Raw genomic sequence first — 12384 nt, 5'->3', positions numbered from 1 at the left:
ACATGACTAACAAATGAAGCACAAGTTGCAGAGAGGGGAAGCTCTGTAAAGAGAGATGAGGGGTCTCTTTCACACCCGTGCCTGGAATTTCCAATTACACTTCCCAAATCACCTCAAAGCGTGTGGGACAGTTTTGAAGGGCTGAATTGTCTGTGTTTTTGTGCACCAGTTTGTAGCAGTAAGTAGCATCTAAGTGCTCCTGTCTAGCAGGTTTGATGGGCTGAATGGAACACAGAAACATGGGACTGAGGAGCAGGAGTGGGTCATTAGATAATTTGAGCCTTCTCCACCAGGCACGAAGATTTGGCTGATCAGGTTGGGGTCTCAGCCCCACTTCCCTGTCTATATCCCATTATGCATGACTCACACTTCTGTCAAATATTTAACTAATGCAGCTTTCAATTAATGTGAGCATGGAGGCACAATAAACTTCCAGTGAAGAGGATTCCGACTTGAAAAGGCCTTTCAGAATTATTCGTTATCATTCTAATCGAATCAGAGAGTCATGCGGAATGGAAACAGACCCGTTAGTCCAACCTGTTCACTCCGATCAGATATCAAATCTGATCCAGTCCCATTTGCCAGCATTTGGCCAATATCCCACTTCTTTCAGATACTTTTTAAATGTGCGATTGTAACCGCTTTCACCACTTCCTCTGACAGCACTTTCTGTACACACACCACTCTCTGTGTGAAACATTTATATTCAGGTCCCTTCGAAATCATTCGCCCTTTCTCCTCCAACCTATGCCCTCTTGTTCTGGATTCCCCTACACTGGGAAGAAGAACGTGGCTGTTTAGAATATCCATGCCACTGCTGGTTTTGTGAACATCTATAATGTCACTTCAGCCTCTGACGCTCCAGGAGAAAGCACCTCAACCTAATCAACCTCTCCACGAAGCTCAAACTTCCAGTCCTGGAACATCGGTGTCTAAATCATTTCTGCAGACAATGAGTTGTACGTAGTATTCTTAAAGTGGCCTCACCAACATCCTGTACAGATACAACATGCCAAGTCCTATACTCAATGCTCCGGCTGATTAAGGCAAATGTTCCAAATGTGTTCTGTCCCACATTGTCCACCTGCGACTCCACTTTCAAGGAACAATGTACCTGCAGTCCTATGTCCCTTTGTTCCACAACACTCTCCAGGACCTTAACATCAGTGTATAATTTCTGCTATGATTTACCTTCCCAAACTGCAAAACCTCGTATGTATCTAAATTAAACTTCATCTGTCACTCCTTGCCCCTTTGTTCCATCTAATTGTGGTCTCATTATACTCTGAGATAATCTACTACACCACCTTTCTGATGTAATCTGTAAACTTACTAACTATGGCCCCAATATTCACATCTAAAACCCAGACATAAATGATGAAATGCAGTGAACTCAATACTGATTCTTACAGCACACTGCTGCTCACAAGCCTCTTGTCTGAAAAATACCCCTCTTCCTTCAAGCCAATTGTGACTAGCTTCCTCTGTATCCCATGTGACCGAACCTTACTAATCTGTCTACCAATCAGAATGAAATACTCGCTATGAAGAGAGGCTGAGTAGGTTAGGTTTACTTTCACTAGAAAAAAGGAGATTGATGGGGGACCTGATTGAGGTTTGCAAAATCATGAAGGGTACAGACAGGGTGGACAGAATTGAAAAATGTGGTGCTGGAAAAACACAGCAGGCCAGCCAGCATCCGAGGAGCAAGAGAATCAATGTTTCGGGCATAAGCCCTTCTTCAGGAATCAGTGTGGATAGAGACAAGCTTTTTCCCAGGTTGAAGGATTCAATAACGAGAGGTCGTGCTTTCAAAGTGAGAAGTGGAATGTTTAAGGAGGATACACGCGGTAAGTACTTCACACAGAGGGTGGTGGGCGTTTGGAAGACGTTGCTAGCAGAGGTGGTAGAGGCAGGCACGGTAGATTCATTTAAGATGCGTCTGGACAGATGCATGAGTAGGTGGAGAGCAGAGGGATACAGATACTTAGGAATTGGGCGACAGGTTTAGACAGTACATTTGGATCGGCTCAGGCTTAGAGGGCTGAAGGGCCTGTTTCTGGGCTGTAGATTTTCTTTGCTCTTTGTTATGTAAATGAACACCTTGCTGAAGTCCATATCGACAATGTCTACCAAACTGCCTTCATCAATCTTCTTTGTTATCTCTTCAAAAAACTCAACCAAATTAATGAGACATGAATTCCCATGCAGAAAGCCACGTTGTCTACCCCGATCATCCCTTGGCTTCCCAAATGTATGTAAATGCTATGCCTCAGAATCCGCTCCAACACCTTTCTCACCGTTGACATCAGGCTCACCGGTCTTTTGTTCACCGGTTTTGGGGTCACTGTTTCCTTTTCTAGTCCACTGCTCCCAACAAATGTTAAATGTCACCATGTTTGTGATATGGCCGATCATATCGGTCTCAGACTGGGTCAGGGTCAGTTTTAGGAACAAGTCAGGGTAGTTTCTTTAATCTGCTCAAATAGTACATTTATGATCCAGAGCAATGTTACTCAAACTATGATGGAAAGATGAATGGGAAACGGTTTGGGTATTGAAAGTATGTAATCAATATTACCCTTTCTAAACACACACACACACACACAACACAAACACACACACTTTTAACTTGAAAGAACTCTGTTCAGATATTATTGGAACTCATGACGAAAGGGAAAATTGTGAGATTGTCCAAAACGCTATTCTGCTTCTGAAGATATTGTACTCACACAGCTGCTAGCAATGGAATTCCATCCTGGGACAGTTGGATTTGGCTTAATTCCCTTTGCTTTAGGCAGAGAGGAGATTCCAGTGAATTCTGGTCAGTGATCACCCAAAGGGCAGCACGGTGGTTAGCACTGCTGCCTCACAGCACCAGGGACTTGGGGTCGATTCCAGCCTTGGGTGACTGTATGTGTGGAGTTTGCACATTCTCCACTTTTCTGTGTGAGCTTCTAATGGGTGGTCCAGTTTCCTACCACAAACTGTTTCGGTTCGGTGGATTAGTCATGCTAAATTGTCTGTAGTGTTTAGGGATTTCTAGGTTAGGTGAATTAGTCAGGGGTAAGTATAGGAAAATGGGTTGGGAAGGTTGGTATGGACTTGTTGGGTCGAAGGGCCTGTGTCAACACTGCAGGGATTCCATAAAAATAAGAATGGTAACGATGACTGTAGAGGTTTTGTTTTTAGCTTGCACACATTGCTGTGATGAGAAATAATGAAGGAGAGAGAGTTCAATAGGCCATTCCTTCTCAGGCAGATTACATTTTCTCCCTCTCTGAGTTGAATCACACAGTCATGTCACCCTCTCCCAAACTGGACCATGTGATGTCTCCTTGTACATTGTCCAAACTATGTCTCCATCACATTCCTGCTCCATGCAGGTGCATCATTGCTGCTGTCATACACAGAGCCATACTCTTAACAGAAAATGGTCTCGTTTGATTTGAAATATGTTTACATGGCCCTGCGTCATTAAAAAATAAATTGTTTAATTTATTCAGAATACCTGTGTTAAAATGAATGCATTTTTTAAAGAAATACAGAAATTGCTGGAAAAGCTCGGCAGGTCTGTCAGCATCCAGATGCCTTTTACATGCTGCAGTTGTACCAGCCTCCACCACTTCTTCTGGCAGCTCATTCCATACACACACCACGGTTAGCACTGCTGCCTCACAGCGCCAGAGACCCGGGTTCAATTCCCGCCTCAGGTGACTCTCTGTGTGGAGTTTGCACATTCTCCCCGTGTCTGCGTGGGTTTCCTCCGGGTGCTCCGGTTTCCTCCCACAGTCCAAAGATGTGCAGGTCAGGTGAATTGGCCATGCGAAATTGTCCGTAGTGTTAGGTAAGGGGTAAATGTAGGGGTATGGGTGGGTTGCGCTTCGGCGGGTCGGTGTGGACTTGTTGGGCTGAAGGGCCTGTTTCCACACTGTAAGTAATCTAATCTAATCTAATCTAAACCCTCTGTGTGAAATGATGCCCTTTAGGCCTCATCCAAACTTTTCCCCTCTCACTTTCAACCAATCCTCTATCTTTCTTGACACCCCTAACCTGGGAAAAAACCCTGACTACTCACCCTATCCATGACCATTCTGATTTTATAAACCTTTACAGCTGCGAAATGTGCTTCCAATCAACACGAATGGCTGTACTTTCTGTCATCCTGGGCCTACAGTCTGAAATTCAATACTGACACCTCTTCCTTCTCCATCAAGTCACAATTCTAAATCCATTTTAATCAGTTTGTTCAGATGTATCCTGAGACACTTCTGTGGGCTTTACACCTAGACCTTTGTGCCCGGAGGCAGGGACACTAACATCACTCAGCAATACCCATAAAGCTGGAGCATTATTCTCCTGTGTGTTTGCTCATCAGCCTGTTCTGACATGATGTGATATACCTCTGCAATAGGCAGGACTTGAATCCAGGGCTTCTAGTCCAGAGCTAGGAACATACCACACAAGTTCAGGAATTGGATTAAATTCAGAGCATTGACTGAGATGCAGGGACACTACCCACTACACTACCATACCCAGATTTTGGGACATATTTTAGATTAGATTGGATTGGATTACTTACAGTGTGGAAACAGGCCCTTCGGCCCAACAAGTCCACACCGCCCCGCGGAAGCGCAACCCACTCATACCCCTACATCTACCCCTTAACTACTCTACAGGCAATTTAGGATGGCCAATTCACCTGACCTGCACATCTTTGGACTGCCCGCTTTCAGCTCGATGTGGATTTATTATGATCAGAACTCAAAAATGTGTTGCTGGTAAAGCACAGCAGGTCAGGCAGCATCCAAGGAGCAGGAGAATCGACGTTTCGGGCATAAGCCCTTCTTCAGGAATGAGGATGGTGTTTCAAGCAGGCTACGATAAAAGGTAGGGAGCAGGGACTTGGGAAGGGGCGTTGGGAATGTGATAGGTGGAATGAGGTTAAGGTAAGTGTGATAGGGGTGGGGGTGGAGAGGTCGGGAAGAAGATTGCAGGTCAATAAGGTGGTGCTGAATCTGAGGGTTGGGATTGAGATAAGGTGGGTGGAGGGGAAATGAGGAAGCTGGAGAAATCCGCATTCATCCCTTGTGGTTGATGGGTTCCTAGGCGGAAGATGAGGTGCTCTTCCTACAGGCGTCTTGTTGCCATGGTCTGGCGATGGAGGAGTCCAAGGTCCTGCATGTCCTTGGTGGAGTGGGAGGGGGAGTTGAAGTGTTCAGCCGCGGGGCGGTTGGTTTGGTTAGTGCGAGTGTCCCAGAGGTGTTCTCTGAAACATTCTGCAAGTAGGCGGCCTGTCTCCCCAATATTGAGAAGGCCACATCGGCTGCAGCGGATGCAGTAAATGATGTGTGTGGTGGTGCAGGTGAATTTGTGGCAGATATGGAAGGATCCCTTGGGGCCTTGGGGGAAGTGAGGGGGGAGGTTTGGGCACAAATTTTGCATTTCTTGCGGTTGCAGGGGAAGGTGCCGGGAGTGGAGGTTGGGTTGGTGGGGGGTGTGGACCTGACGAGGGAGTGGTGGAGGGAGTGGTCTTTCTGGAACGCTGATAGGGGTGGGGAAGGAAATATATCCTTGGTGGTGGGGTCTGGTGGAGTTGGCGGAAATGACGAAGGATGATCCGATGTATCCGGTGGTTGGTGGGGTGGTAAGTGAGGACCAATGGGATTCTGTTCTAGTGTTGATTGGAGGGGCAGCGTTCAAGGGCGGAGGCGCGGGAAGTGGAGGAGATGTGATGGAGAGCATCGTCAACCATGGCTGAGGGGAAGTTGCGGTCTTTGAAGAAGGAGCCATCTGGGTTGTTCGGTATTGGAATTGGCCCTCCTGGGAGCACTTGCAGCCCAGGCGAAGGAATTGGGAATATGGGATGGAGTTTTTACAGGGGCCAGTGTGGGAGGAGGGGAAGTCTAGGCAGCTGTGGGAGTCGGTCGGTTTATAGAAAATGTCCGTGTTGAGTCGGTCGCCCGAGATAGAAATGGAGAGGTCGAGGAAGGGGAGGGAGGATTCTGAGATGGTCCAGGTGAATTTGAGGTGGAAAGTGTGAGTAAAGTTGATGAACTGTTCAACCGCCTCGTGGGAGCACGAGGTAGCGCCGATACAGTCATCGATGTAGCGGAGGAAAAGGTGGGGGGTGGTGCAAGTGTAGTTGCAATAGGCCAATGTCCGGCCTAATACCCTTACCTTGACCTCCTTCCAGCTATCACATTCACAATGCCCCTCCCCCAAGTCCCTCCTCCCTACCTTTTATCTTAGCCTGCTTGGCACACTAGCCTCATTCCTGAAGACGGGCTTATGCTCGAAACGTCGATTCTCCTGCTCCTTGGATGCTGCCTGACCTGCTGCGCTTTTCCAGCAACACATTTTTCAGCTCTGATCTACAGCATCTGCCATCCTCACTTTCTCCTATTTATTATAATCACGTTGCCATTACTGAGTTACAAGAAAACACTTTCTAAAGCAAAATATTTGTCTTAACTAGTATTTTGAGTGCACGTGCTATGCCATCGAAATTAACTATGAACAGCTTTAATTGCTATGCTCTGTAGTCTGCAATATTAGGGAAAGATATCCTGCAGACACACTCTGCCCAATGAAGGGTCTCAAATGGATATTTATTACTGAACACCAGATACGAAGGAAGAGCTTAATTTCTGGCCCCAAAGCACCGAGCGGTATTGCCCACCTCTAACATGCGACTGCCCACTTCCTAAAGCCATGAAATGATATCAGGCCAGTGATAACTGTCCAGTCCCTCCTTCCCACTGACTGTGTCTGAAATCCGTCCCTCCTCCCCCAAACCACACAAGGCAACCCAAGCTAAGGGTCTTTGTGAAACTCAAGGCCGGAGTGTGCAGGCCTCCTGGAGAGGGATGGGAACTTTAAAATTGAAGGGGGACGGTGAAGTGGCATTAATATCACACACGGGCTGAGGGGTGGCAGGTGGAGTTTAGTTTGGATTAATGTGAGCAATTGGATTTGGTAAATCAAACAACAGCAAGACCTATACAATTAAAAGTAGAGCCTTTGGCAGAGCTGTCGTACAGAAGCCTAGGCCGTCAGGTTTAATTCTTTAAAGTTTGCACCTCATATCGATCTTGTGGTTAAGAAAGTGTTTAACACACTTGTCTTCATAGGTCAGACCTTTGAGTATCGGAATTGGGATGTCATGTTGTGGTTGTACAGAATATTGATGAGACCCCTTCTGGAATACTGTGTCCAGTCTGGTCATCCTGCCCGCTCATTCCATAGGCACACCACCCTCTGGGTGAAAACGTTGCCCCTTAGGTCACTTTTAAATGTTTCCCCTCTCACCTTAACCCTATGCCCTCTAGTTTTGGACCCCCCCCCCCCCACCCCGTACCCTTAGAAAACACCTTGACTATTCACTTTCATATTATTGACCTTGATATTATTAAGCTGGAGAGGGTTCAGAAGAGATTAACCTGGATGTTGCTGGGAAAGGAGGGAGTGAGCTCCAAGGAGAGGCTGGATCGGCTGGGACTTTTTTTCACTAGAGAATATGAGATTAAGGGGTAACTTTACAGAGGTTTATAAAATCGTGAGGGGTACAGAGAAGCTGAAAGGCTGATGTATTTTCCCTAGAGTTGGGGATTCAAAACTGAGGGATATTTTAAGATGCGAGGAAAAATGATTCACAAATGTCATGAGAGGTAATTATGTTAGACAGAGTCTGGCTTGTGTGTGGAATGAACTTCCAGAGGAAGTGGTGAAAGCAGGGACAGTTACAACGTTTAAAGGACATTTAGATCAGTCTATGGATAATACATCAGTTTGGATGGTGCTGTGATCAGCTGCCCTCTCCCTCCCCCTCTCTGAATGAATCCCTGTTGGTTTTCACCCTCTGCCAATGCCTGTGCAGTGGCGTGGGGAGGCCAGCAGAGGGTGGCATTGCATCACTTTAAGCACCACGGAGACTGACAGACTTGCCCCACACAGAGACACACAGATACACACACGGGAATTGTTCGGACGCGGCATGAAGCTTATCTGGTAATTTAAACTAAACATAAGTTCGCCTCGTAAACTGTTAAAATATGAGTGACAGACCTATCAAATTCTGCCATTTAAATAATAATATCTATTTATTTTTTCATGCTGAAAGTGAACATTTTACATGAACTATTCACAACTCTGGGACCCTCTTTCTCTTAACTGCTTATTACCCGACTCCAGCTCTATAGCAATATACTGTTTCTGGGTCTGCTATCCTCTCATACCACAGGTGCTTGTAAGCTCTCAGTTCAGAACACCATTCCCTCTCTCTTAAAGGTACAGTACACACTTTCAACTTCATCACATTATAACCTGATGAATATCGATAAGTGGAACCTATCCGATTTCTCTTGCTCTCTGGTTTGTCAATATTTCATCTACTCTGTCTCGTATGTGTCAGGAGTTTTGTTGCTCCATTGACAGTGTGTCATTATTCGACTCTGTCCGTGGGAATATGTCAGTAGTTCACTTGCTCATACTCGTGATTGTGGGGCAGGATTTCAGTTCTTTCATGGGGACTGTGACACTATAACAATCTCAATGATTGCAGGTGGCACCGAACCTGGAAGAACTCTGAAGTCTATGGAGGTCAGTGTGGAACTCTAACACGACAGTGATACGTTGGAGTAGTGTTCAGGTGTAAGGCAGATGGGGATCAATGCAGAGCAGTTTGAGGTGATGGACTGTGGTAGGAAAGACATTGACAGACAGTTTAAAACAGGCTATACCGTTATAAAGGGGGTGCACGAGCAGAGAGCCCTGCCTGTATATGATCATAGATCGTTGAAGATGTCAGGACAAGTGGGGAGAGCAGTAACTATCACAGATCAGTTTCAGTATCTGAGCTATTTATAGGGGGAGGTGTAGGAGGGAGTCTCCGTGCTCCCTTCCTGGGAGGTGGTGGTGACGATGTGTTGTGAGCCCACCCTCCTGCCCACCGAGACCGTGGGGATTCCATTTGTACCAGCTCGACACAAAAGGGAGATGGCATCAGGGTCACGTCTTCTAAATTGTGCCGGGGGAAACGGAGCTGTCAGTGGGTTTAAAGTAAGAATTGCCCTTCACTGATCATTGCTCCTTACTTGGTCGGTGGGACGTGGATGTTTCAGAATCTCCACACGAGGTGTCCTGGTCCTCTCCGGCTCCTACCAGGGTCCTCCCCACATGGCGGGGGGGGGGGGGGGAGGGAACGTTTATCGGGCACTCCATCACCCGGATAGGCCCTTTCTGTCCTATTCCAGGCTGTTGCTCCTGGAATAGGAGAAGGGGAGGGAGGAAGGGTCGGGGTCTGTGGTCCTGCTGTTAGTGCTGGAAGAGGTGGGGAACCGGGTCATGGTGAGGGGTCTGAGGGGAGTCAGTCCACAGTGTTGTATCCATGCAATGTTATTAGTGTAGGGGCAGTAAAGCGGAGGGAGGGGGAGAGAGACAGAGAGACAGAGATAGACAGAGACAGACAAAGACAGAGACATAGACAGAGAGAGATAGAGAAGGTACAACATGAGGCAGTGAGAGTGAGGACCATGAGCCTTGTTCGGGGGTCGGTGCTATAACAGATATGCAGTGAGTGTGAGGGAGCAGAGACAATACAGTGACCCTTATCCTGACAGAGCGGGGAAGGTTATTGATGCTTGTCCTGTATTGCTGGGCATTTCTTCAGACCGCAGATACTGCACTGAGCTGGGTGGGGAGCTCAGACCATGCTCGGTGGGTCTGGTGGTGTGACCCCCTCTGGGAAGAGAATGGGCCCCCTCTGTACTAACCCATCCACCAGGACCTCCGTGCCCCTGTCGACAAACCGTGGTGTAATTGTCCCTTATCTGCCATGCTCAGGGTAAACTGTGCAGGGCAGCTCCGAAATGAGAAAGCTCAACAGTGGCCTTTTAAAGATGGCCCCAGTGCCAGGGATCACGGAATATCCAGGGGCACCCAGGCAATGGTGAGTACCTCCAGTCATGATGGGTGGAAGAATCGGGCTGGTATTGAATGAGGGGGACACCATGGGATGGGGAGGGTAGTTAATGAGGTGAGTTCGATAAGATAGCACCAGTATGTAGATTGTCCAACCAGAGGGGAGGCCATATTGGATTTGGTACTCGGTAACGAACCGGGACAAGTGGTGGGCTTGTTAGTGGGTGAACATTTTGGTGATGGCGACCACAATTCTGTCACTTTCACCTTGGTTATGGAGAGGGATAGGTGCACACAACAAGGAAGTTTTTACAATTGGGGGAAGGGAAATTACGATGCTGTAAGACAGGATTTGAGGAGCATACGTTGGGAGCATAGGCTGTCAGGGAAGGATGTGGTGGAAATGTGGGACTTTTTCAAGGAGCAGATACGACGTGTCCTTGATATGTATGTACCGATCAGGCAGGAAAGAAATGGTCGTGTGAGGGAGCCTTGGTTGACGAGGGAGGTTGAATGTCTAGTAAAGAGGAAGAAGGAGGCTTACATAAGGTTGAGGAAACAAGGTTCAGACAGAGCAGTGGAGGGATACAGGATAGCCAGAAGGGACCTGAAGAAAGGGATTAGGAGAGCTAAGAGAGGGCATGAAAAATCCCTGGCGGATAGGATCAAGGATAACCCCAAGGCATTCTATGCGTATGTGAGAAACCTGAGAATGACGAGAACGAGGGTAGGTCCGATCAAGGACAGTGGTGGGAGACTGTGTATTGAGTCGGAAGAGATAGGAGAGGTCTTGAACAAGTACTTCTCTTCAGTATTTACGAACGAGAGGGACTGTATTGTTGAAGAGGAGAGTGTGAAACGGACTGATAAGCTAGAAGAGATATCTGTTAGGAAGGAAGATGTGTTGGACATTTTGAACAACTTGAGGATAGACAAGTCCCCCGGGCCTGACGGGATATATCCTAGGATTATGTGGGAAGCAAGAGAGGAAATTGCAGTACCGTTGGCAATGATCTTCTCGTCTTCACTGGCAACGGGGGTGGTACCAGGGGACTGGAGAGTAGCGAATGTTGTGCCCCTGTTCAAAAAAGGGAATAGGGATAACCCCGGGAATTACAGGCCAGTTAGTCTTACTTCTGTGGTAGGCAAAGTAATGGAAAGGGTACTGAGGGATAGGATTTACGAGTATCTGGAACGGCACTGCTTGATTAGGGACAGCCAGCACGGATTTGTGAAGGGTAGGTCTTGCCTTACAAGTCTTATTGAATTCTTCGAGGAGGTGACCAAGCATGTGGATGAGGGTAGAGCAGTGGATGTAGTGTACATGGATTTTAGTAAGGCATTTGATAAGGTTCCCCATGGTAGGCTTATGCGGAAAGTCAGGAGGCATGGGATAGAGGGAAATTTGGCCAATTGGATAGAAAACTGGCTAACCGGTCGAAGTCAGAGAGTGGTGGTAGATGGTAAATATTCAGCATGGAGTCCAGTTACAAGTGGAGTTCCGCAGGGATCAGTTCTGGGCCCTCTGCTGTTTGTAATTTTTATTAATGACTTAGATGAGGGAGTCGAAGGGTGGGTCAGTAAATTTGCAGATGATACAAAGATAGGTGGAGTTGTGGACAGTGAGGAGGGCTGTTGTCGGCTGCAGAGGGACTTAGATATGATGCAGAGCTGGGCTGAGGAGTGGCAGATGGAGTTCAACCCTGCCAAGTGTGAAGTTGTCCATTTTGGAAGAACAAATAAGAATGCGGAATACAGGGTTAATGGTAGGGTTCTTGGTCAGGTGGAGGAACAGAGGGATCTTGGGGTCTATGTACATAGATCTTTGAAGGTTGCCACTCAGGTGGATAGAGTTTGTAAGAAGGCCTATGGAGTATTATCGTTCATTAGCAGAGGGATTGAATTCAAGAGTCGTGAGGTGATGTTGCAGCTGTACAGGACTTTGGTTAGGCCACATTTGGAGTACTGTGTGCAGTTCTGGTCGCCTCACTTTAGGAAAGATGTGGAAGCTTTGGAGAGGGTGCAGAGAAGATTTACCAGGATGTTGCCTGGAATGGAGAGTAGGTCATACGAGGATAGGTTGAGAGTTCTCGGCCTTTTCTCGTTGGAACGGCGAAGGATGAGGGGTGACTTGATAGAGGTTTATAAGATGATCAGAGGAATAGATAGAGTAGACAGTCAGAAACTTTTTCCACGGGTACAACAGAGTGTTACAAGGGGACATAAATTTAAGGTGAAGGGTGGAAGGTATAGGGGAGATGTCAGGGGTGGGTTCTTCACCCAGAGAGTGGTGGGGGCATGGAATGCGCTGCCCGTGGGAGTGGTAGAGTCAGATTCATTGGCGACCTTTAAGCGGCATTTGGATAGGTACATGGATGGGTGCTTAATCTAGGATAGAAGTTCGGCACAACATCGTGGGCCGAAGGGCCTGTTCTGTGCTGTATTGTTCTATGTTCTATGTTC

The sequence above is a fragment of the Chiloscyllium punctatum genome, chromosome 28 (genome assembly GCF_047496795.1).
Source record: "Chiloscyllium punctatum isolate Juve2018m chromosome 28, sChiPun1.3, whole genome shotgun sequence".
Lineage (NCBI taxonomy): Eukaryota > Metazoa > Chordata > Chondrichthyes > Orectolobiformes > Hemiscylliidae > Chiloscyllium > Chiloscyllium punctatum.
The sequence above is the reverse complement of the archived record's forward strand: the minus strand, read 5'-3'. Positions refer to the sequence as shown.